At 39.0% G+C, this 26783-nt stretch overlaps 1 protein-coding gene and 1 pseudogene across 5 annotated transcripts in view; both read left to right on the forward strand.

Annotated features, from left to right (window-relative positions):
- The window catches only part of LOC105466039 (mitochondrial calcium uniporter), a 206120-nt gene that overhangs the window by 34367 nt on the left and 144970 nt on the right, over positions 1–26783 (forward strand). The window lies entirely within an intron of this gene.
- Positions 1–26783, forward strand: part of LOC139356012 (high mobility group protein B3 pseudogene) — a 30960-nt pseudogene continuing 4177 nt past the window's right edge.

Here is a 26783-nt window from a genome sequence, read left to right on the forward strand (position 1 = left end):
CAACACTTTGGGAGGCTGAGGTGGGTGGATCACCTGAGGTCAGGAGTTGGAGACCAGCCTGACCAACATGGTGAAACCCCGTCTCTACTAAAATACAAAAACTAGTTGGGCATGGTGGTGGGCACCTGTAATCTCAGCTACTCAGGAGACTGAGGCAGGAGAATTGCTTGAACCCAGGAGGCGGAGGTTGCAGTGAGCCAAGATCACGCCATTATGCTCCAGCCTAGGCAACAAGAGTGAAACTCTGTCTCAAAAAAAAAAAAAAAAATTAATCTATATGTTCATACATATTGCCTTTCACATAACTAAAATCAAATTTCTTTCTTCCTTTCTTGCCTGGTTCTCTCTCCTTCCCATTTTGCTCCAAGATAACCATGTCGTATATATATCCTTCCATATTTTTCCTCATACTTGAATGATTATCCTATCTGTTTTTGTTTATTTATATATTTTAAGATAGGATCTTGCTTTGTTGCCAGGCTGGTCTTGAACTCCTGGGATCAAAGGATCCTCCCACCTCAGCCTAGTATCTGGAAATTATTCTAATAGACTAGAAGGTAAATTGAGTTGAGACGAATTTTAATGTATGGCTTTGGGGATGGCGGTTGGAAAATAAAGGCCATTTTGGCAATAGATTTTTATCTTTAAAGTGAGTATCCACTTGGTTGCAAGAGGATTAATTATAGGAATCTCTTCCTCTTGTAGTCTCTCGGCTTGAACAGATAAATATAGAGCACCAGTGCTCAGAGAGGGAATGCTGTAGAGAACGTGTGGGTAGCTGCTGTAGTTTTACACAGCAGATAACATCTAGAATAAAGAACAGATGAAAATACTCATTGAGGATTAGTGTTCTTGAAACATCATCAAATGGAACATTCCCCAAGCCTAGCATTCAGAGCCATTCATAATCTTGCTCATCTTGCATGTCTGATAATATCTCCTATCGAGCCCAACATACTTTTCCCTAATCCCACTTTACTCTCTGCCTGCTGCATTCATTCCTAGTGCCAGACATTTGTTTTATCCTTTCGAAGATACATCTCTGCCTTTCTACATTCCTGATTACAATCTGTCTTTTCAGTACTCCACTCAAGTGTCACCGCCTTCGTGAAGCCTCTTTGCTTTCTCTAGACCACATTGATCCTTTTTATCTCTTAACTCCTAGAGTACTGATACTTTGAATTCTTCGTATTGGTTCCCGAGTATGTGTTTGTGTAGCAGTAGGAAGTGTTTTTTGAGTGCCTCTTGTATGGGAAGCACTATGGTAAATATTGGGTTTATAGGAATGAACACGACAGATAATGTCCCTGTCCTTAAGAAGTTTTATATTCTTGTGGGGAGAGACAGCTAATAAATAATTAACAAGAAAATATCAGTAAGAATCTGATGAAAAAATGTATGAAGAATGAATCAGAGCTCTTAGTTGAAACGGCAAAGCCCAGTAGTTTATTTAAGCAGAATTTAAAAAAAAAAATTTTTTTTTTAATCTAATAAGATAGCTCACAGAATCTTTACGGATGCGAGAGAATCAGTCTTGGCGTCTACTTAGCTAGGAAAAATGCCCAAATTATACCACTGGACCAAATCATTGGAAACTACTGCTTTTGCCACTGGGAATAGGTATTAGAACTTGTAACTGTCTGTGCTGAGTGTGAGATGCCACTGCTAGGACCTCTGCTATTTCTGCTTCTGAAAGAATGCTGATATAACTCTGAAATGTTCTTTAGAATGGATTTCACATGGCGTCTCCATTATATCACTTGCCTCCTAATGAATATCATGTGAATGTGTTTTATTGGCATAATATAGGTCAATTACCTGCTCCTGGTTTGCAAGAGAGGATGGGTAACTGAATTTCTGACTTTTATTTTGAGGAGGTAGGATTTAAGGGATGAGAAATTCGCCAAACAAGAAAGGCTGTTTAAAGGTACTGAATACTTAACTAGTCGATTATTAATAAACTATGGGAAATTTGATACAGTGGAGTGATTGGAGGATTAATTTAGATTTGAGTAGTCAGAGAAGATTTCTCTAAGTTCATGATACTTAAGCTGAGACATATATGACAAGGAGAAATCCATGTAAAGATACGGGTGAAGAGGAACAATACAGTCAGGATGGCTAAAGGTGACCTCAAGAAACCAAAGGGCAAGATGTCTGCTTATGCCTTCTTTGTGCAGATGTGCAGAGAAGAACATAAGAAGAAAAACCCAGAGGTCCCTGTCAATTTTGCAGAAGTTTCCAAGAAGTGCTCTGAGAGGTAGAAGATGATGTCTGGGAAAGAGAAATCTAAATTTGATGAAATGGCAAAGGCGGATAAAGTGCGCTATGATCGGGAAATGAAGGATTATGGACCAGCTAAGGGAGGCAAGAAGAAGAAGGATCCTGATGCTCCCAAAAGGCCGCCGTCTGGATTCTTCCTGTTCTGTTCAGAATTCCGCCCCAAGATCAAATCCACAAACCCCGGCATCTCTATTGGAGACGTGGCAAAAAAGCTGGGTGAGATGTGGAAGAATTTAAATGACAGTGAAAAGCAGCCTTACATCACTAAGGCAGCAAAGCTGAAGGAGAAGTATGAGAAGGATGTTGCTGACTTTAAGTCAAAAGGAAAGTTTGATGGTGCAAAGGGTCCTGCTAAAGTTGCCTGGAAAAAGGTGGAAGAGAAAGATGAAGAAGAGGAGGAGGAAGAAGAGGAGGAGGAGGAGGAGGAGGATGAATAAAGAAACTTTATCTGTCTCCTTGTGAATACTTAGGGGAGCACGATAATTGACACATCTCTTATTTGAGAAGTGTCTGTTGCCTTCACTAGGTTTAATTACAAAATTTGATCATGATCATATTGTAGTCTCTCAAAGTGCTCTAGAAATTGTCATTGGTTTACATGAAGTGGCCATGGGTGTCTGGAGCACCCTGAAACTGTATCAAAGTTGTACATATTTCCAAACATTTTTAAAATGAAAAGACCCTCTTTTTGTTCTCCTCACTCTGTGCACTTTGCTGTTGGTGTGACAAGGCATTTAAAGATGTTTCTGGCTTTTTTTTTTTTTTTTTTTTTTAGTTTGTAAGGTGGTGTTAACTATGGTTATTGGCTAGAAATCCTGAGTTTTCAACTGTATATATCTGTAGTTTGTAAAAAGAACAAAACAATCGAGACAAACTCTTGATGCTCCTTGCTCGGCGTTGAGGCTGTGGGGAAGATGCCTTTTGGAGAGGCTGTAGCTCAGGGTGTGCACTGTGAGGCTGAACCTGTTGACTCTGCAGGGGGCATCCATTTAGCTTCAGGTTGTCTTGTTTCTGTTTATAGTGACGTAGCGTTCTGCTGCCATGTTAGCTGTGGACAAAGGGGGGTCAGCTGGCATAATTTTTTTTTTTAAGTGCGATAGTTTTTAAACTTTGTTTTTAAACAAACTGTAGAACTCTTCATTGTCAGCAAAGCAAAGAGCCACTGCATCAATGAAAGTTCAAGAACCTCCTGTACTTAAACATGATTTGCAACGTTCTGTTATTATTATTATTTTTTGTATGTTTAGAATGCTGAAATGTTTTTGAAGTTAAATAAACAGTATTACATTAAAAAAAAAAGATATGGGTGAAGAGTATTTCAGTAGAGGGAACAAGTGAAAAGCCCCTGGTTTGAGATTGGGTTGGGGGTTTAGGGCATGGATATTATATGGTCTTATACTTACAACAGGAAAGAGTAGCAGGATGGCTAATGTGGTGGGAGTGTGGGAATGAGAGGGAGTATAGTATGAGATAACACTGGGGAGAAGGTTCTGTTTTAACATAAGTTTGAGGATACTCCGCTTATTTCCTTTCCTACTCTGAGAATGACTTGTTGAGAGTAGGGATGAAATTATAGGTATATGGATAAGAAAGGCATTCCTGTGTTATTAAACCCCATGAACTATTGGATACCATGGAGGGACTAAAATTATTTGTATATTTGTTTAGGAGGAGAATAACATGAGGGATCTAGCAAAGATAAATACTAGAAAGACTATGTTTCTAGTGAGTAGAGGAATGAAGCCTGTTTTTATTCTAGTGTCCAAATCTGGTGGGCCTTGAAAAGAATTGCTTCTTCATTCTTCTTACCTTGGTATCCAGGAACAGTGTATTATGGTTGCAGTTACTTGTATTGTGCTAGCTTTTAGGACTGCTTCAAAATACCAAAAGGCTCTAAACCTAAATGTACACTGATAGATCTTTCCTATTAAAGAATAGCATTATATAGTAAAGTGATAGAAAACTGTATTTTAGGCCGGCCGCAGTGGTTCATGCCTGTAATCCCAGCACTTTGGGAAGCCAAGGCGGGTGGATCACCTGAGGTCAGGAGTTCGAGACCAGCCTGACCAACATGGAGAAACGCCATCTCTACTAAAAATACAAAAAAAATTTAGCTGGGCATGGTGGCATGCGCCTGTAATCCCAGCTACTTGGGAGGCTGAGGCAGGAGAATTACTTGAACCTAGGAAGCAGAGGCTGCCATGAGCCGAGATTGCGTCACTGCACTCTAGCCTAGGTGACAGAGCAAGACTCTGCCTCAAAAGAGAAAAAAAGGAAACTGCTTTTTATATTCCTTTTAAAAAAGAAATCAGTCCCACAAACACACGAGATAAATTTGCTTTTGGAATGTTAGAACAGTAACCACTCTGATTAAAGTGGTTTCTGCTTCTTGCTCACTCTTTTTCATTTGTGAAACTCAGCTTCTCACACTAGAACAGATAGATTAATACTTTCATACTGTGGAGTAGTATTTGGACTTTAGATGCACTAACAGGACTGTAGGTGGTAGTACTCAGAGTTACTCAGCCTTGGCATGTCTGATACTTTGTTTCAGATCATTGAGAGGCTCTCTTGTGCATTGTAAGATGTTTAGTAGCATCCCTGGCCTCTATCCACTAGGTGCGGGTAGCGCTTCCCTCCCTAGCTGATAGCCAAAAATGTCTTTAGACTTTACCAAATATCACCTGTGCTTAAGAACCATTGCTGTGTCTCTCTTCAGCATTCTTTTTTTTTTTTTTTTTTTTTTTGAGACAGTGTCTGGCTGTGTCATCCAGGCGGGAGTGCAGTGGCGTGATCTTGGCTCACCGTTAACCTCTGCCTCCGGAGTTCAAGCGATTCTCCTGCCTCTGCCTCCCTAGTAGCTGGGACTACAGGTGTTCACCACCACACCTGGCTAATTTTTTGTATTTTGAGTAGAGATGGGGTTTCACCATGTTGGCCAGGCTGGTATCGAACTCCTGACCTAAAGTAATCCACTTGCCTTGACCTCCCAAAGTGCTGGGATTACAGGGATGAGCCACCATGCCCAGCCTTTAGCATTCTTTTAAAATTTGTTCTCCTATTGGTCCTTTTTTTTTTTGAGACGGAGTCTCACTCTGTCACCTAGGCTAGAGTGCAGCACCTATCCGCTTCCCGGGTTCAGGCAATTCTCCTGCCTCAGCCTCCTGGGTAGCTGGGATTACAGGCACGTGCCACCATGCCCAGCTAATTTTTGTATTTTTAGTAGATATGGGGTTTCGCCATGTTGCCCAGGCTGGTCTCGAACTCCTGACTTCAGGTGATGTGCCCGCCTCGGCCTCCCAAAGTGCTGGGATTACAGGTGTGAGCCACCGTGCCTGGCTTATTGGTCCTTTTAAATAATATCTGATGACCACACCCTGTAGATGTTTTGCTGAGAATGCATACATGTGAACAGTCTCTGAATATGACCTCTTTATCCTAAATAGGCAGAAAGCTTTAACATAGTTTTAAAATGAGAAGACAAAATCCCTTTTCCCATGTGTATATCATTTGGATCTTTCTAATACTTCTTTTGTAAGATCAGATAAGATTAATTATGCAGCAATGCACTGTGAGCCATGCAGTGGTTGATTCTGCAACAACTTTTCCCCTTTGTGCACCAGCAGTATGATTTCTGAAGGTTTCAGGTGTGAGTTCTGATTAGCCTTAAGCCAGTCGGTTTTTAAAAAATTATTATATTTTTAGAGAGATGGAGTTTCGCCATGTTGTCCGGGCTAGTCTCAAACTCCTAGGCTCAAGGGATCCACCTGCCTTGGCCTCCGAAAGTGTTGGGATTACAGGCGTGAGCCATCACACCCGGCCCTAGTTAATTTTTTTAAAAAATTTCTTCTTAGTAGGGATGTGGTCTCACTATATTGGCCAGGCTGGTTATGAATTGGTCTCAAGTGATCCCCAGCCTCCCAAAGCACTGGATTATAGGTGTGAGCCACAACACCTGGCTGCCTCATTCTTTTTAAGTGGCCAGAAAAAAAAAAAAAAAAAAAAGGATGTGTAGAGATCAAGCCTGTGAGAAAATGGAAACTAACTCCACTTGTTCAGATTTAGATCCTTTTATTGTAGATATCTTGCCACTGAGTGCCCAAGGAATGGATATTGGAAAGCTGTAGCTGTCCTTAACTTCAGTGTCAAAGAGTAGGAATTTCCTTTTTTAAAGCAGCGGCTTTATTGAGATCCAGTTCACATAGCATAATGTTCACCCTTTTAAAGTATACAATTCAGTGTTTTTTTTTTTTTTTTTTTTTTTGAGACGGAGTCTGGCTCTGTTGCCCAGGCTGGAGTGCAGTGGCCGGATCTCAGCTTACTGCAAGCTCCGCCTCCCGGGTTCACGCCATTCTCCTGCCTCAGCCTCCTGAGTAGCTGGAACTACAGGCACCCGCCACCTCGCCCGGCTAGTTTTTTTTTTTGTATTTTTAGTAGAGATGGGGTTTCACTGTGTTAGCCAGAATGGTCTTGATCTCCTGACCTCGTGATCCGCCCATCTCGGCCTCCCAAAGTGTTGGGATTACAGGCTTGAGCCACCGCGCCCGGCCACAATTCAATGGTTTTAAAGTAGTCACAGAATTCTGCAACTGTGACTATCACTAATATCTGATTCCAGAATGTTTCCATCACTGCAGGAAAAAAAAAAGAAAAACCCAACAACCCATGTTTAGCAATCACTGTCTATTCCCCTCTATACCCAGCCTGTGGTCATCACTAATCTTTCTTATTTCTATAGATTTTCCTCTTCTGGACATTTCATTTGAATGGAATCATATAATACTTGGCCTTTTGTGACTAATTTCTTTGACTTAACATAATGTTTTTGGGGTTCATTCATGTTGTAGGATGTTTTGACATTTTATTCCTGTTTATTGCTAAACAATAATGATATAAATATCCATTCATCAGTTTATAGACATTTGGGTGGGTTTTTTTTACTATTATGAATAATGCTGTTATGAACATTTGTGTACAGGTTGGACAAATATTTGGACAAATATTTTTATTTTTCTTGGGTATATACCTTTGAGTAGAATTGCTGAGACAGGGTAATCCTGTGGTTAACTTGTTGAGGAACTGCTAAACTATTAACATTTCCCAAAGTGGCTCTACCATTTTTTAATCCCACTAACAATGTATGAGGGTTCCAATTGCCCTGTCTCCTTGTCAGCACTTGTTCATGTCTTTTTTATTTTAGCCATCCTAGTGGATGTGAAGTGGCATCTCATTGTGGTTTTGCTTTGCTTTCCATAATGACAGATGATGTTCAGTGTGTCTTTGGAGAAATACCTATTCAGCACTTTAGCCCATTTTTAAATTGGGTTGTCTTTCTGTTGTTGTAAGAGTAAGGATGCCTTTTTAAAGCTCCTTTTTAGTTCATTATGAATCTGGCATCTATTCATTTAGTTCATCTATTTGATAACTCTTAGAATATTTTTTCAAACAAGGCAGTTTTGTGCCCTTTTCAGTATCCTTCAGTTATTTTAAATGCTGGTCAGCAAGAGATTAAACTATAATTCTTAAGAAAATGAGATGGAGGCCGGGCGCGGTGGCTCAAGCCTGTAATCCCAGCACTTTGGGAGGCCGAGACGGGTGGATCACGAGGTCAGAAGATCGAGACCATCCTGGCGAACACGGTGAAACCCCGTCTCTACTAAAAAATACAAAAACTAGCCGGGCGAGATGGCGGGCGCCTGTAGTCCCAGTTACTTGGGAGGCTGAGGCAGGAGAATGGCGTAAACCCGGGAGGCGGAGCTTGCAGTGAGCTGAGATCCGGCCACTGCACTCCAGCCCGGGCGACAGAGCGAGACTCCGTCTCAAAAAAAAAAAAAAAAAAAAAAATGAGATGGAGACTGTTGATGCGAACAGACAGATATGTGAAAGAAATTATAAAGCACTGCTAATGTAGATCAAACATGATAGGATCTGGTGAACCGAATTAAAGCTCTAGAATTCCTGTAGGAATTTGATTGAGCAGGTAATCTATAACTTCTGAGTGTGTCAAACTGCCCTTGGTTTCTGGTATGCTCCTTAAGCACACTTCCTCATCAGGAATATAAGAAACACCTGTGCTTAGTTTTGTACCGTTTTGTACATAACATGTTGATTATGTATTTGTTTTACCTTTCCTCACCAGAAATTTGGGTTTAAAGAATTCATAATTGGTTTAACTAGATCATGTAGCTATGGTGTACCAACTTTTGTAGCAGCAAATGAAAGCTACTGAATATATTCTTACCTTGATTAAATGATAGGCGAGGGCATCCATGAGATGAAAATGGCCCTTTTGAGTGCTTTTTCTACATTTAGTGAGGTTAACATAATCTTTCAGTAAGAGCATTTATGTCAGATTAATATTAAATGGAAGAAAATAATAGTGCTGAAAGAAAGGTAGAGAAGGTTGGAAAAAGCACAGGTTTTGGTGCCAGACTGAATTTCAGATCAAATTTTAACTCTCCCTTTCCTCTTTGAGTGACCTTGGACAAGGGAATTAATCTCTGTAAACTTCAGTCTTCATCTGTAAAATGGGATGGATTAAATATATCTTGAGGCTGTGCGCGGTGGCTCACGCCTGTAATCTCAGCACTTTGGAAGGCCGAGGCAGGTGGATCACGAAGTCAGGAGTTCAAGACCAGCCTAGCCAACATGGTGAAACCCCATCTCTACTAAAGATACAAAAATTAGCAGGGTGTGGTGGCGCATGCTTGTAATCCCAGTTACTTGGGAGGCTGAGGCAGCAGAGTTGCTTGAACCCGGAAGGCAGAGGTTGCAGTGGGCTGAGATCGTGCCACTGCACTCCATCCTGGGTGACAGGGTGAGACTCTGTCTGTCTCAAAAACAACAACAACAAAAAAACTATCTTGTACTGAGGCAGGAGGATTGCTTGAGCCCAGGAATTCGAGTCCAGCCTGGGCAACACAGCCAGACCCACATGTCTAAAAAAAGGGAAATCTTGTAAGGTTGTTGTGAAGATAAAATGAACCAACGTGTGAAAAGCATTTAGGGCAGTGCTTGGCACATAATGAGTACTCTGTTGATGGTACCTGATATATATGTTTCAAATACACACATATATATATGTATTTTTTTTTTAAGGAAAATTTAGATAATTTTATATAGCTTAACTTGCAGCATCTACTCAGTCTTGACAAGCCTTTCTGGTAATTTAATTTCACAGAAGGTAGATACAGTAAACCTGGGCCTGCTTTTTTTGTTTGTTTTAAAGAATTAACTTTTTATTATGATGGTACAATATGCTTATTGGAGAAAATTTGGAAAAATTATTTCAAAAGTAATTTTTTTAAAATTCAGAAAATTATAGTAGGAGTCTGTTAACAGAAACTTTAAAGGGAATGTGGTCCAAGAAGGAAAGAAAAATTCCTCAGAAGTAAATAATAATTATGTTAATTGGAAATTATAAGTAAGAACTAGAAGCAGAGTCTATAAAAACTGATGAATACTACAAAAGAAATTCCTGATTGGGTGTGGTTGCTCACACCTGTAATTCTAGCACTTTGGGAGGCTGAGGCAGGAGGATCCCTTGAGGCCAGGAGTTCGAGGCTGCAGTGGGCCATGATCGAGCCACTGCACTCCTGCCTGGGCGATGGAGCAAGATCCTGTTTCTAAAAAAGAAAGAAAGAATTCTTCCTTGCTTCACTGAGATCTAAAATGGACATTTAGTCACTGGCCACATGTGACTTGAGGGGTGTATAGTCCAAACTGCTATGTACTACAAGTATAAAATACACATTGGATTATTTATATGTTGCAATAATATTTCCTGTATATTGTATTAAGTAAAATGTTATTAAAATTAATTTTGTCTTTGTCTTATGAATGTGACTACTGGCCTAGTTAAAATTATATATGTGGCTCACATATTCTGTTGGACTGCGCTGTGCTTTAGGCATTGTAATACTAATTTTAAATATTTGAAAATTTAAAGTTAAGATATTGGATAGTGAACCAAGGTTTTAATAATTTCCTTATAAACAATAACTGTTTTTTTGAGACAGGGTCACTCTGTCACCCAGGCTGGAGCTTGGTGGCCTCATCATGGCTCACTGCAGCTTTGACCTCCTAGGCTCAAGCAGTCCTCCCACCTCAGCCTCCCAAGTAGCTAGGACCAAAGGCGTGTGACACCATGCCTAGCTAATAAAATTTTTTTTTTTTTTTTTTGTAGAGACAGGTCTCACTATGTTGCCCAGGCTAGTGTTGAACTCCTGGCTCAAGCTATTCTCCCACCTCGACCTCCCAAAGTATTGGCATTACAGGCATGACCCCGTCTCTACAAATAATTAAAAAAAAATTAATTGGGTGTCGTGGTGCACACCTGCAGTCCCAGCTACTAGGGAGGCTGAGGCTGTATTGCCTGAGCTCAGAAGGTTGAGGTTTCAGTGAGCTGTGATCAGGCCACTGCAGTGCAGGCTGGGTGACAGAGTGCGATTGTCTTTAAAAAAAAAAAAAAAAAAATCGTCTATGTTGTATCATGTATCAGAATTTTTTTTTTTTGATAGCTGAGTAGTATTTCAGTGTTCAGCATTTTTATTAATGACATGGATAGAATATTTAGACTTGCTTTGCAAATCCATATACGACCTGGAATTGGCAATGAAAATAAATTGTATTATTAAAGTGTCTTGGGTTTTTTTTCAGACTAGAGATTGAAAATAGTTATCAGACTGAAAGAATTGACTTAATTGATTAAAACGTATTCAACATTGATAAGTGCAAAATCCCATATATGATTTAAAAAGTTAGTGGTATTGTAAATGGATGTGATGTGGTTTAATAGCAGGTAATATGAAAAATACCTGGAGGGTTTCACTTGACAGCATGTTCATCATGAGTCCACAGTGCGATCTGGGCTCTATTAATAGAAGCGTGGTGTCCAGAATGAGGACTATGATTGTCCCAAAGTATTGTGTTCATGTCTAGGTACCTTACTTTAATGGTAAGCATTTAAAAACAAAGGCATATTCAAGAGAGAAACCAGAATGATCTAATGGGAAGGTAACTAGCCACTTAGTATTAAAATAAAGCTGTTGTAAGGTAGAGTGGACTACCTTGCGAGGTAATCAGATCTATATCACAGGATTTGTTCAAGCAGAAGCTGGATGAACACTTGGCAGGGACATTGTAGACTATTTTAGTTTCACTAGTTGGGTATAGGGGTGGAAAAGGTGCCTAATTATATAGAATATCTTTGTGGATTTTCAACCTTGATATTAATATTTTGTAATCACAGAACGTTGCAGAATACCGGGGTTTAAAGTGTTAATAGTGGTTGTCTCTAGGGGATGGGATAGGAGACTGTCATTTCCCATGTTATGTACTTCTTTATTTAATTTTAGTTTCTACAATGAGTATATGTTGCTCTATTAAAACAGTTGTAAGCACTTGTTTCTTGGCTAGTGACATTGGTGCAAAAAAAAATTCTTGTTTTGTAAATCAACACAAATTAATACTTAAAAATTTTTCAAAAGTAACTTAGTAAATTAGTATAAACAATTTAAGTGTTTAAAACCCTTTGTATTGGCAGATTTGCGTATTCATGGACGTTGGATATATGGACTTTTTTGCCATTGGAAGACTGATTTGCTTCATGAGCCTTTATTCTTTTTCTGTAGTTGATCTGGCTGGTGACAGTCAAAGTTAGCTGGGCTGTTACAAATCATTCTCCGTGCTCAGATTTACCTTCAGCTCCAAGGTTTGGATTATCAGATAATTAAACAGTAATGCCCTGACTGCTGCTGCCTAGTACCCTTGTCTAAAGGCTTAGTCCTAAAAGAAAATGAGAGTGGAAAAAATTGTTGCATTCTTAGGAAAATATTTCCTTCTAACCCAGACATCTTTTGTTTTTCCCCAGATGGTTCTGTTATATCCCCCAGAGACCAAGGGTTGGCCCTTTATGCTTATTAGGAAAGAAGGATTATGACCAACACTTGCCTTCTGGATATGTTTAGGATAGATGTTGCTAAGCTGCTTTAGTAAATAGATCGTAAACAAAAACTGAGCCACACCTCCTCCTGCCATTATTATCTTAGTAAATGTTTGCTTAGGATTTTGATTACTTAAATGCTGTGTTTCTCTCATGTACTTAAAAAATCTATAACATTTTGTCAGTAAAGAGATGTATTAATATGCTTCCTTTGCCTTAGCTCAGTAGTGCCCTTTTGATGAATTTTTTGGGCCAGGCATTTAGCAGTTTAAATGGTGGACAATCTTGGACGTTGCCGCTTGCTGTCACCATAAAGCTGTTTGGTGTTTGAGATGGTAGTGCTAGGAAAAATGTGTTAGCATTTGCTAAAAGAGCTTTCACAGGCTGGTCGCTTTCAATGTTTAAAAAAAGTTTATATAAGACTGTTTATACTTCACTACAGTGTTCCCAAAAGCTTTCTAGTCTTGTTAGTGAAGCATGTGGGGCATATGAATTGTGGTTTAAACTCTAAATGGCCACAAACATTTTTCTTTAATATGACTCTAAACTTACTTTCTCTAAACTTCAGTTTGATACTGTAGTAGTTGTTGGTACCATAGTAGTTGTGTAGTTCAAACTCTCCAGTCATGAGTTTTCATTCTTGGATATGTTAGTGTCTTTGAGGTCGGGAAGAAAGAACAGAAGTCACTAATGTTAATAGCAGAAACTTTAACATTATAGGAATAAAAGTGGTAATAATAGATGAGCAGAAACCTTAATTCAAGAAATACTTGTTTCAAAAAATTATTATTCTGTACCTTCTGTGTAAAATGCCCATTACTAGGCCTGGGCCCTGGACTTTAAAATAGCATATAGTCTAGTTGTAATGGATCGATAATTTAAAATGTAAAAGGAGGGGTAAGGCAAGCAGCCGTATATGAATTCCTTAGAAGGAAAGTTGGTGTTATTTTCCCTTTTTCTTGCCTTTTCTTTCTTTTTTTTTTTTCGGAGATGGTATCTTGCTCTGTTGCCTGGGCTGGATTGACGTGGTGCGATCTCAGCTCACTGCAACTTCCGCCTCCTAGGTTCAAGTGATTCTTGTGCCTCACCTCCTGAGTAGCTGGGACTGCAGGTGCGCACCACTATGCCTGGCTAATTTTTGTGTTTTTGTTAGAGATGGGATTTCACCATGTTGGTCAGGCTGGTCTTGAACTCCTGGCCTTAAGTGATCCTCCCCTCTCCAACTCCCAAAGTGCTGGGATTTCAGGCGTGAGCCACCACGCCCGGCCTGTTTCCCCTTTTTCTGTTTCTTACCTTTTACTTGAAGTTCAAGAGTGAGCTGTGTAGGCACCAGGGCAACAAGATGTTTATTATATTCCTAGGAACTCCATATTCTTTCTGCTTTTAAGTTGGCATGGGAGCAGGGATGAGCAGTGGTATTGTTGGGGTTATCTTTAGGTACAATTGTTGCTTTAGTAGTCTTTAGGACTTACAGGCTTTTGAGAGTTAATGCAGCTGGATAAATATTTTAAACAAATGAGAAAACCTAGACTGGACACTGGGAACAGAGTTACAGTCTAAGTAAAAACCACTGGAAAAAGCTTTCAAATTCTGTTAATATAACAAAACTAATAATTATAGTAATCAAGAAGAATTTATTTGGGAAAAGTGAAGGGGAAGTTGGAGTAAACTTATATGAATAAGTATCCTGGGGGCTCTGAGAAATTGTTCCCACTCTTTCCTCCTTGCTTATACGTCCAACAAATCAAAAATAGCCTCCTGGAGTGAAGAAGAGAGCCAATCATGTATAGCAATAAAGTAAGTATATCCTACATGCTGGATTTAGCTTTTAGATTGAACAAATGTTAGAAAAGACTCTTTTCCTCTGGTTTGTGCTATTTATTTTAGATAAAATGGGGCAGAAAGACAAAGAGCCTTTCTAGAAAGTTTATGCTAAGCAAGGAAATGTGGATTTTTAATTGTCTTGAGAAAAGAAATGTTGAGTGCTGATAGCCATGATGTTGACATCTCAGCCCGTATTTTATTTTATTTTATTTTATTTTATTTTATTTTATTTTATTTTTTGAGACAGAGTCTCGCTCTGTCACCCAGGCTGGAGTCCAGTGGCGCAATCTCGGCTCACTGCAAACCCCTCCTCCCAGGTTCACACCATTCTCCTGCCCCAGCCTCCCGAGTAGCTGGGACTACAGGCGCCTGCCACCACACCTGGCTAATTTTTTGTATTTTTAGTAGAGACAGGGTTTCACCATGTTAGCCAGGATGATCTCGATCTCCTGACCTCGTGATCCACCCGCCTCAGCCTCCCAAAGTGCTGGGATTACAGGGGTGAGCCACTGCACCCGGCCAGCCTGTATTTTAATAGTTAAGAGTTATAAATAGCAAAGCCAAAGGAAATGTTATGTAAAATTTACAGTTTCTTATCTGTGGAAATGCCATATTTGGCACCGTTTATAATGGTCACTTCTTCTGCTTAAAATCCTCTGTTGACTGTTGCCTGGAGAATGAAGCTTAAAATCTGTGAACTTTGGTATTGAAAGCCCTTGATGGTTGAACTCAGCCTAGCCTTCTAGGCTATTTTTTTCTCCTTTCCTTTTTGCACGGAGCCTTTTGCTGTGCTAGATTCCTGAGATGTGCCTTATGGTTCTCTGACTTTGTTCACATCTTTCTGTGTGGGATATCCTCCTGTTCCTTTTCTACTGGTCAAAATGCTCGTTTTTTTTTCTTTTTTTTTTTTTAAGGCTCCAGCTCTTTTGTTTATACGATTAACAAGAGACACTCTTCTCATTATTATATTCAACTAGAGCCAAAAACATATTTGGGTATATATGGGAAGACACATAGCTATGTGCACTTATACAGTGTGAACATTGTGGTTTAAATGTCATGCCACAGTGATGCGCTATATATTATAGATGTATAGTAAATCATAATTAAGTTACTGAAGTAGAAACTATGAATTGAGAGAGACTAGGTGTAATGTACCTTAAAATTTTTTTGACTACTAGTGACTAATTTTCAAAAAAGAAAAGGCTGGAATGACCAGTTTACATTACTGTGAAGTTCATATATTCGAATTTGTGCTAGACCATTCCTTTCAATGCACTTTAAAAGTAACATTTGGAGTTATATTTAGCACAACTGGAATCTTATTAAATTGTATTGCATCACATAGGATTTAAAAAATCTTGTATTAGGAATTGGAAAAGCGATAAAAGTCAGACTATATATGTGCTTTTTTTCCTTTGAATTCCAGCTTAAAAATGTTAATTTTAGTTCTAGGTGAATCCAGCATTTTAATGGTCTTCCTTGGAGTAGTGTTTTAGGCCTTCTTTGTTTATGAAACAGAGAAACATTTTCCATTTTAAAGAAAGCCAACTTCTTATGTTCCCAAAGTGACTTTTTCCAGGGGTACTGCTTTAGGGGTATGTGATTATTCAGCCTCTTTCCTCTAAAAGTAGGCTTGGTATATGAAGTTAGCCAATGAAGAATATTAAGATTTTTTTTTTCTTTTCTTTTCTTTTTTTTTTTTTGAGACCAGGCTGGCATTCAGTGGTGCGATCTTGGCTCACTGCAACCTTTGCCTCCTGAGTTCCAGTGATTCTCCTGAGTAGCTGGGATTACAGGTGCGCACCACCATGCTTGGCTAATTTTTGTATTTTTAGTAGAGATGGGGTTTCACCGTGGTTGCCAACTGGTCTCGAACTCCTGACCTCAAGTGATATGCCCGCCTCAGCCTCCCAAAGTGCTGGGATTACAGGCATGAACCACCGTGTCCAGCTGAAAATTAAGATTGTTATTTTCTTCTCTTATGATCTTATCAATCATTGTCTTTTCTCCTTACTGTGTGTTGGTTAATAGCTCTCTTGCTTACTGTTCTGTGGCCAGCTGTAAAAAGAGTGCCATCACGCAGTGGCTCACGCCTGTAATCCCAGCACTTTGGGAGGCTGAGGTGGGCTGATCACAAGGTCAGGAGGTAGAGATCATCTGGCCAACATGGTGAAACCTCGTCTCTACTAAAATATAAAAAGTTAGCCGGGCGTGGTGGGGTGCGCCTGTAGTCCCAGCTACTTGGGTGGCTGAGGCAGGGGAATTGCTTGAACCTGGGAGGCGGAGATTGCAGTGAGCCAAGATCACGGCACTGCACTCCAGCCTGGCAACAGAGCGAGACTCTGTCTCAAAAAAAAAAAAAAGAGTGTCATCTTCATGATCTTCTCACTTCTAGTGTGAACCTGACTCTTCCATTATCTCAAGATAGGAAGCCCCATAATTTGTTAATAGTGAAATGACTGGAATATACTATTAGAAATGGTTTTCCAAAATTGAACTTATTTGTCAGTTTTGTTGGAATGTCTTGAACAATGAAGCTTCAGAATTGTGATTTTTATTTCTGTATTTCTTTCTGACTTCTCACTTGTATTCCTATTTATATTTTGCATGTTGTTTGTTTTCCTGATTTCTGATTTTGATTCCAGTAGGTCGTAAGAGCTAATGTAGTACAAGGGTTGAGTTCAAACCAGCAGGTGCTATGAGTCATTTGCTCCTTTGCTGGGGCAGCCAGTGTGCTGCTGTTAAGTGTGGCTGTGTCTCAGCTCTCAGGAAAGATCCATTTAATCCAATTGTGACAGAGGGGAGATGAGAGCATGGTTCTGAAAGAAAAAGTTCCTAAATCGCATAGGCAGAGACTTCTTGGATACATAAAAAGATTCTGGCTGTGTTTAACATAATATAGGCTTTTGCATTGTATTTTAATAGTTATTAACATTATATTAATAGTCATCCATTTACTTATAAATATATTTAATTGTAAGCAATTAATCTTTTTTTTTCTCAGATACAGTAGTTAATGAGTTTATAATTGAGTTCTTGAGAGAATAGCGTTTTTTTCTTTTTTTTTTTTTTTTTTTGAGACAGAGTCTCACTCTGTCCCCCAGCCTGGAGTGCAGTGGCACGATCTCAGCCTACTGCAACCTCTGCCTCCTGGGTTCAGGTGATTCTCCTGCCTCAGCCTCCCAAGTAGCTACGATTACAGGCGCCCATCCCCAGACCTGGCTAATTTTTTGTATTTTTAGTAGAGACGGGGTTTCACCATGTTGGCCAGGCTGGTCTCAAACTCCTGACATCAGGTGATCTGCCCACCTTGGCCTTCCAAAGTGCTGGGATTAAAGGCGTGAGGCACCGTGTCTGGCGAGAGTAGCATTTTCTTGACCATAACTAAATACAGATTTCAGTAAGCATAAGCAAATTATGTCAAAAATATGTCCAATTTACTGGCATTTACTGAAAAGCATAAACAGAGAGAGACAGTCTTCTTTTGACAGTAGAAGATATTTCCATGCCAGGTAAAGCGAGAGGTATCTTAACAGTGAGAAGAGTGTCCATGTTCCCTGTGGTTAGTGGACACCAGCGTTAACATTTCCTGTGTTATGCTGCCAAGTTGATGATGGCTTGTAGGTTATGTGTATCTAAAACTTATGTCTGATTAGTCTTCTCTCCTTTTCTGTGTATATCATGCACTGCAAAACGACATTGCAGTCAACCATAACCTGCATGTATGGATGGTCCCATAAGATTATAATGTCGACTACTGTACCTTTTCTATGTTTAGATATGCAAATATTTACCATTGTTTCACATTTGCCTATAGTATTTGTTACAGGAACATGTTGTACAGGTTTGTAGCCTCGGAGCAATAGGACATACCGTATATCCTAGATATGTAATAGGCTGTACCATCTTGGTTTGTGTAAGTACACTGTGATGCCTGCATAATGATGAAATTGCCAAAGAATGCATTTCTCAGAGTATATCCCTGTTGTGAAGGAACACGGGACTGCACTCTGTCCATCTTTGTCATCACAGGATTTTTTCAGACTTGCAATTCTATTTTATTTATACTCTGTTGTGTTGCCATTTCCCCCTATAGCTTCTCCACATTTTTATATATCATCCAGCTATTTTTTTAGACTTAAGTAAATAATGCTCAGAAATGAATATGATTCTTATAGCCTTGGTTTTCATGTGTTCTTTGGATGCTTGCATATTTATTGGAGAGAGTGATTGTGTGAAAATCCTGTCTAGTAGTATTTAATTAGGACAAAGTGGAAGATAAGTTAAACATGTCTTGCCCCCAAACTTTCACACATGTAAGTGTGCCTAATAACGAAGAGCTATTAATTTTAAGAGTATGTGGCCCATGGGCAGGGGCTGGACTATCGGTAAATTGCAGGGATTGATTATACCCATTAGGGGAGACAGAAAACACCAGGGAACTCAAGTTAGGAAAAGTCTTTCTCCTGAAGATGTAATTAGAATGGCAACTTGCTCTTTGGGCAACTCCTGAGGTGATTTCTAGGGGGATGCAATGCTATAAATGCTGCTAGGGGTTTTATTCAAGGTAGGAAGTCAGGGAAAGGGGGTAAACAAGTACTCTATATTTGGTTTTGGTATCGAATGGACATGTGAGAGTGTGTGAGAGAGAGCAGTGAGAGAGTATGAGAGAGAAGGTGAGGGGGAGAGAGAGAGAGAGAGAGGAAGAGACTTGATCATCATGTTGTATTTATGGCATTGCCCCGTCATTAGCTGTCTAGAGAAAAGTGAGGATTTTTGGGCCAGGCGTGGTGGCTCCCACCTGTAATCCGGGAACTTCGGGAGGCTGAGGCAGGTGGATTATCTGAGGTCAGCAGTTCAAGACCAGCCTGGCCAATATGGTGAAACCCGTCTCCAGTAAAAGATACCAAAAAAAAAAAAAAAAAAAAAAAAAAAAATGCGGGGCATGGTGGCGGGTGCTCCTCGGGAGGCTGAGGCAGGAGAATAACTTGAACCTGGGAGGCAGAGGCTGCAGTGAGCCAATATTGCACAATTGCACTCCAGCCTGCGTGACAGAATGAGACTCTATTTCGAAAAAAAAAAAAAAAAAAAAAGGGTTTTTGGAGCCCCTTTAATATATGTATCTTTATGGGGGGAGATAGTAATATTCATTAGAATTAATTCCTTTATTCATTTACTGAATACCTACTGTATATGAGACACTGTTCTAATTATTAGAAGCTTTTTTTTCTGTACTTGTACAATTAAGGTGCTATGCAAGTCATGTTTCTACTTCTAGAAGGTTGTGCAAGTTATGCAGATTAGTGTATTATGAACTTAGAGGCAAATGAAAGAAACTTCAACAAATACAGATTAAATTTTCTTTATCACCTAGAGGGGTGGATGCTTTCATTGGAAGAGTGGCTATGAGGAAGTCATGGAAGATTTTTATGGGTATGATGGAATTTGAGACCAACTAGTTAGACTTGAAAATAACCTTAGTTCTGCATAGTATATTTCTATATGAAATTCTCTTGGTGCCTGACGGCAGCTGATTCTGAGAAGCTGAGGAGGATACTGTTCTGTGGTATAATTAAACTCTGCCCCTCTTTCCAGAAATGCAGCCATTTGTGTTTTGTAGGTTATGCTGTAGCTCATCATTTTCATGTCTCTCCCTTAATAGTTTATGTATATGTGTGTGTATTTATATGTATTATAACATATATATGTTATTTATATACATAAATAAAATATACATGCATCTCCCTGTTAACCCACTCTTAATATAGGAGGTATTTTCTATATAGTTTATAAATTCTTTCTCTATATTATGGAATAACTATATATAACTATATAGTTGATCTTTTGGCTTCATTTTTCAGATATCTGAAGATGCTTTTTTTTTTTTTTTAAAGATTTTTGGGTGGGTAATGTTTTGGAGAACTTTAGCAGTAATGTGCTATGCCTACTTAGTGACAGACTGAATGCAGGCTTGATTCATAGATTGACTTCCTTTTGCCAACTAGCTTCTTAAATGCAGAGGAGTTTGCTGGGGAGGAGAAAGTGCTAGAATTTTTGGCTCACTGGCCATAGCTTTGGAGCAGAACACAAAACAGCAAGGGTAGACTAACTTCATTTCGTTAACTAGTTCCTTAAATTGGTGCACACCTGTAGTCCCAGCTACTCAGGAGGCTGGGGCAGGAAAATCGCTTGAACCCAGGAGGCAGAGGTTGCAGCGAGCTAACATCGCGCCACTGCACTCTAGCTTGGGCGAAAGAACAAGACTCTGTCTCAAAATTCAGGAGTTTAGGGAGGAGAAAATACCAACAGGTCACAGCTTTGGTACAGAACATGAAACAGCACAGCTGGTAGTTATTCAAAAGGATAGGTCTGCTCTCCTTTCTTAAAAACATCTGGTTCTGCCAGCTCTCTTTGAGTACCATGCAGACTTCTTACTGCCAGACCTGTTTCTGAGTTGGAGATCATTAAAGGAATGGTCAGATAAACCTCTGGGGTCAGCAGATAATCCCTGTGTCACCAGTTGAGATTTAATTATTTTGTTTTTTAAACCTTTGGGTGTTTAGTGTAAGATAGAGGTTTGTTTTTGTTTTTGCTTTTTTGGTTTTGGTTTTTCCCCTTAACATGATCTACCCCTCAGCTTTTCTTTTGAATTTGTATAATAAGGCCCACAGATAAGTGTTTCCTTTTAATATTATAAAATTGTTTTTGGGTTAGTCTACATGCATTAAAAAAACCTATTTATAAACTCTCAAGGCTTATGGACAACTTAGATCAAAACAATTCAGTTTTCTTAAGCATGTTTATTTCTAAAGATTCAGATTTTACATTTACCTAAAGTTAGTTTTTCTTCCACTGGAATACTATTCAGAATTTTTTTTTTTTTTTTTTTTGAGATGGAGTTTCACTCTTGTTGCCCAAGCTGGAGTGCAATGGCGTGATCTCGGCTCACTGCAACCTCTGCCTCCCAGGTTCAAGCGATTCTCCTGGCTCAGCCTCCTGAGTAGCTGGCATTACAGGCGCACACTACCACACCCGGCTATTTTTCTCTATTTTTAGTAGAAATAGGGTTTCACCATGTTAGCCAGAGTGGTCTCAAACTCCTGACCTCAGGTGATCCACCCGCCTCGGCCTCCCAAAGTGCTGGGATTATAGGCGTGAGCCACCGTACCCGGCCACTATTTGGTATTTTATGCATAAATAGCTACTATAGCATGCTACTTTCATCACAGGGATATGGCAAACACGTAGAATTTTCTCATAGTACAATGTTTTCACCGAGAGTCTTTTTTCTTGTTTATTTTTTCCTTTACCATATATTATAATATGGTATATTATCATATGTCATTACCATAAAATGATATATTACCATTATGTGGTAGTATACTACGTATCGTTGCATGGCCAGACTTTCTCACCAGAGTCTCAGTGTCTTCCTGTGAAAGTGTAGTCAGATGTCACACTTGGCTAACTGTTAAAAAAAAATTTGTTTTTATTGTGGTAAAGTATACATAACATAAAATTTACCATTTTAAATAATTTTTAAGTGTATAGTTCATTGACATTAAGTACTTTCATGTAGTTGTGAACCATTACCACTATTCACTTCCAGAATGTCTTCATTATTTTGTACTGAGTGGCTATTTTTCATGTTTCTAGGTGGAAGGGCATCCCAGCTGCTCCTGCCTGTGTTTTGTTTCCGTGCATCCAGTTTTTCTTTGCAGTTTGGTGATAGTGGACATACTTGTCCTCTTCTCATTTATTCACTCACCAAATATTTGTTGAGCATCTTATGTGTGCACAGTATAGCATGAAACCTAGCGGAAAACTACGGTTATAGTATTCGAATATAAGACTGATACCAGCCACACTGGCATTGCAGTAATTTTTAAGAAACCAAAAAGAAAAGGCCTCCATGAAATGTTTGAATTATAGTCAGGCTTAAAATGAAAAAATATTTGAGCAGAACCTCCAAGTCACTTCACATATCTGGAGAATCAGAAGTTTTTTTGTGGTTGTAAAAAAACAAAACAAAAATTTTTTGTATAGGCGTTTTAACTTTAAGTAGAGGCGTAAATGTCATCTGTGTCTATGTAAATACTACCTCCCTTTTCAGTTGGATAAATCTGACTTAAATGCTCTCATTAAGTTAAATGCTTGAATTGTATCTATTAGAACAGTATCCTAAGCAGCAAGCCCGAGACTGTTATTTTCAGGCCTTCTGGTTCTAGGGTATGTAATAAGACTTCAGTGTTTGAAATGTCTGAAATTGTCTCCAAATAGATATTACGATAGACCTTATGTGTTTGGGGATTCTGTGCTAATTGCATAATTGTAATGTTTAGCAGCCATCTGAAATATAAACTTAATACCAAATTTGTTATAATTGCTTCCATGGAAGGTAACCCAGGGTTCAGAAAAAAAACAACTTATTTGGACTTCTAATCCCTGCCAACTCTGAGATATCAAGACATGTAGTTATTATGTAGTGAGTTGGGGAGGTGACTAATTTATGATCTCTATCTAGAAGTTTGGTAAACACTTAGTGGTAGGTTGCTAGGCATGAATTTAGTCTGTTTGAAATCTGGAAATATAAGTGTAATTCTGAACCTAACAGTGAAACTGTTTAGGCCTTTTCAGCCTAACCCTGGAAATGTGACTAAAACCAGCTAAAAATATAAACTAAAAATATAAGGAAAAGTTTAGGGACTAGATGCAGGGCAGAGGTGCTGATTTTTAACTCTGGTTGCTTCCACTTGCTGCTTTTAGTCCATGTTCAGTGTCCGTGTTTTGCTTCCTCATTCCTCGTTGCATTCCTTCTCTGTTGCCATGGGTTTCCCAAACTGGCATTATGGTCTTCCAAAATCCACTGTTGCGTTGTTTTCAGATATTTCAGGGATCACACATTGTCTATACAAATGTTATAGATACTTAATACATTCTTAGAGGATACATTCTGAACCACAAAAGTAAGGAGTAGTGCATTTTAAAAACTTTCTGAGTTTTTGTTGGTTTTCTTTTCTTTTTGTTCTTTTAAAAAATCTGTTAAGGAATGTATAGTGCTTGTTATGATAAGGTAATAAGGACTGTTCTTGTTACAGATAATTTTGTAGCTTTTGCACTTTGCTGCAATTGTTGTTATGCCTGCTATTGGTAATACGACAATTATTTTGGAAACACATCAAAACATAGAAATAGGTCAGGCATGGTGGCTCCTGCCTGTAATCCCAACACTGGGAAGCTGAGGCAGGAGGATCGCTTGGGCCCTTGAGCCCAGTCAAGGGAACACAGGGAGACCTTGTCTCTACCAAAAAAAAGAAAGGAAAAAAAATAAAAAAGCTAGATGTGGTGGCGCGCGCGCCTGTGGTCCCAGCTATTCTGGAGGCAGAGTGGGAGGATCACTTGAGCCTGGGAGGTCGCAGCTGCAGTGAACCATGATCATGCCACTGGCTTGACAGAGCAAGACCCTGTCTCAGAAAAAAACAAAACCAAACCATGGAAATATAATATGGCCATATATTTAATTTAAAATATTTTAGTAGCCATATTTTAAAAAGTGAGAACAAGTAAAATTAATTTGAATAATGTATTTAACATAAAAATATTTCACTATGTATTCAATATAAAAATTAATGAGTTACATTCTTTTTTTCGTACTTAATCTTCAAGAGTCTTACCACAACCATCTTTTTTTTTTTTTTTTTTGAGGCGGAGTCTCGCTCTGTCACCAGGCTGGAGTGCAATGGCACGATCTCAGTTCACTGCAACCTCTGCCTCCCGGGTTCAAGTGATTCTCTTGCCTCAACCACCTGAGTATCTGGGATTACAGGTGCCCGCCACCACACCCAGCTAATTTTTGTATTTTTAGTAGAGATACAGTTTCACCAGGTTGGCCAGTCTGGTCTGAACTCCTGACCTCAGGTGATCCGCCCGTCTTGGCCTCCCAAAATCCTGCTGGGATTATAGGCGTGAGCCACCGCACCAGCAAACTGTCTTAATTATCGTTAGATTAGACACATTTTAAGTGCTCAGTAGAGCATGTAACTGTCGTATTGAACAGTGTAGGTCTGCATTTTATTATCTTTTCCCCATCAGATCCATTAACAAGGAGTGATAAGTAATAACTTTTTTCCTGTCTAGTGAACTATCCAAAGTGAATGTCAAGGAGATATAATGGCTGAGCGAGGTGGCTCATGCCTGTAATCCTGGTGCTTTGAGAAGCCTAGCGGGGAGAATCACTTGAACCCAGGAGTTTGAGACCAGCCGAGGCAACATAGCAAGACCCTGTCTCTACAAATAATGAATTTTAAAAAAGGAGATATAAGGAGTCTGGTTAATTCATTCTCTGAAGAAATACTTCGTTGTTTAAAAAAAGAAAAAAAACAAGATAAACCAGAAAGGACATCCTGGTCCATGTTTGTAACAGTCTCAAGAAAATAATTATAATTTGAAACCTGTTCTTTCCTTGACAATGGTATTAATTTAAGGAAACAGAAGTAAACTTTCCATCTGAGGATTAAGATGTTAGGGTCATTTAGCTTCTCTAGAATTTGCCACACAGCATCCTAAATTGGGATGAAAAGCACTTACTATTCCACACTATCAAATAGCTGTAAAACTTGAGAATGTTGGATTATGATGGCTCATGCCTATAATCCAAACACTTTGGGAGGCCAAGGTGGGAGGATTGTTTGAGCCCAGGAGTTCAAGACCAGCCTGGGCAACAGCAACATGGTGAAATCCCATCTCTCCCAATAATTGAAAAAAAAAATTTTTTTTTTCTGGTCATGGTGGCACATGTCTGTGGTCTCAGCTACTTGGGAGACTGAAGTGGAAGGATTGCTTGAGCCTAGGAGGTCAAGGCTACAGTGAACCGTGATCATGCCACAGCACTTCATCCTGGATGACTGAGTGAAACCTTGCCTCTAAAAACAAAAACCAGCTTGAGAATGGTGACATGGGTAGAGATTTTAAATGAGTGATTTATTTTTCTCCAACCTGACTGATAGGAGCTTTTCTTCTAAGGTATAAGGTATTTACTAGAGTGTGAAGCTATTTATATGCAATTATATAATGCAAAGAATAGAATTTTATTAAAATATAACACATTAGGTTGATCAAATTAAATTTTTCTGCCTTTTTTGGCCTAGTATAGGGATTTCTGTTTATAAGGACTGCTTTCTATGTCTTGGTGATAGATAAGGATTAAAAGTTAGATTCTTAAAGGGGGTTAGGATGGCCATGTAAGTCACCTCTAAATTACAGTGCCTTTTGAGTGAAAAAGAGTGCTGACAATAAATACGTTACAGGAGTAGGTGTTAAGCTGGACTATCCCAGGCAGATTGGGACATATGGTCACCCTAGTTAAAGGGTGCTGTTGCAGCTTTGCTACCTTCTTCTTCTTCTTTTTTTTTTTTTTAATGGGATGGAGTCTTACTCTGTTGCCCAGGCTGGAGTGCAGTGGCGTGATCTCGGCTCACTGCAACCTCAGCCTCCCAGGTTCAAGTGATTCTCCTGCCTCCGCCTCCCAAGTAGCTGGGACTACAGGTGTGTGCTACCATGCCCGGCTAATTTTTGTACTGTGTGTTTTTTTTTTTTTTCCAGTAGAAATGGAGTTTCACCATGTTGACTGGGCTGGTCTTGAACTCCTGACCTCAGGTGATCCACCTGCCTTGACTTGGCCTCCCAAAGTGCTGGGATTACAGGTGTGAGCCACCATGCCCAGCCTTTGCTACCTTCTTTTTGGAGAATCCTGGTAGGCTGTAGAAAGTGAAGTCACAGAATTCATCAGTGTAAAGTTCCTGATCTGTGAATGAGGTCTCCTTCATCTCAGAGCTTAGAACACTTTTTATTCAGGGAACACTGAACTGGAGAGATTGAGTAAGAAGAAAAAGGTAAATACTTTTAATTTAACAGATGAACAATTTCTCCCATCCCTGCCAGAAGGTTTTACATGCGTGAAAACCAATGTGACAGAAGGATGTTTCCTTTTAATTGTGTAATATTATTATTTTTATTTTTAAATTATTATTTTTATTTTAAATTATTATTTTAAATTATTCCAATTTTTAAATTCTAGATTAAGATAATAGGTACAAAATTGAGCTCTAAGAAAACTTTGTTGCAAGGCATTGATTACAAATTTGATTTTTAAGAACATTGTTCAGTACCCTTATTTAGGCTTTTTGTTAACCATCTTTGAGGGAGATATCCTGGCATTTATGTGGATGGGTGTCTAACTGCATGATCCAGTAGGCTTTTACATTTTCAAGAAGTGAGTATGTGATACATCTGATGTCATGGTCTTAGATATGCATCATTTGGAGGAGATACTGATTTTTTTCAGAATTTTAAAGTCTGTATTTAATAAAACTGACCTTTTTTTGATGTACATGTCTATGAATTTACATAGATTTGTGTAACTACCTTCACAATCAGAATGCAGAACAGTTTCATTGCCCCTAAATTTCTGTTGTGCTGCCCATTTGAATTCAGTTCTTCCTCTCATCCCTAACCCCTGACAACCTTTCATTTGTTCTGTTTCTATACTTTTGCCTTTTGCAGATTGTCATATAAATGAAATCAAATAGTTTACAACATTTATGTTAGCTTATTTAGCTTAGATTAGCTTATTTCACTCAGTACAGTGCCTTTGAGGTTCATCCATGTTATTGCATGTATCATAGTTTGATATTTTAATTCATTTTTATTTTTTATTTTATTTTTTTGTAGA

Source organism: Macaca nemestrina, chromosome 9 (assembly GCF_043159975.1).
Source record: "Macaca nemestrina isolate mMacNem1 chromosome 9, mMacNem.hap1, whole genome shotgun sequence".
Taxonomy (NCBI): domain Eukaryota; kingdom Metazoa; phylum Chordata; class Mammalia; order Primates; family Cercopithecidae; genus Macaca; species Macaca nemestrina.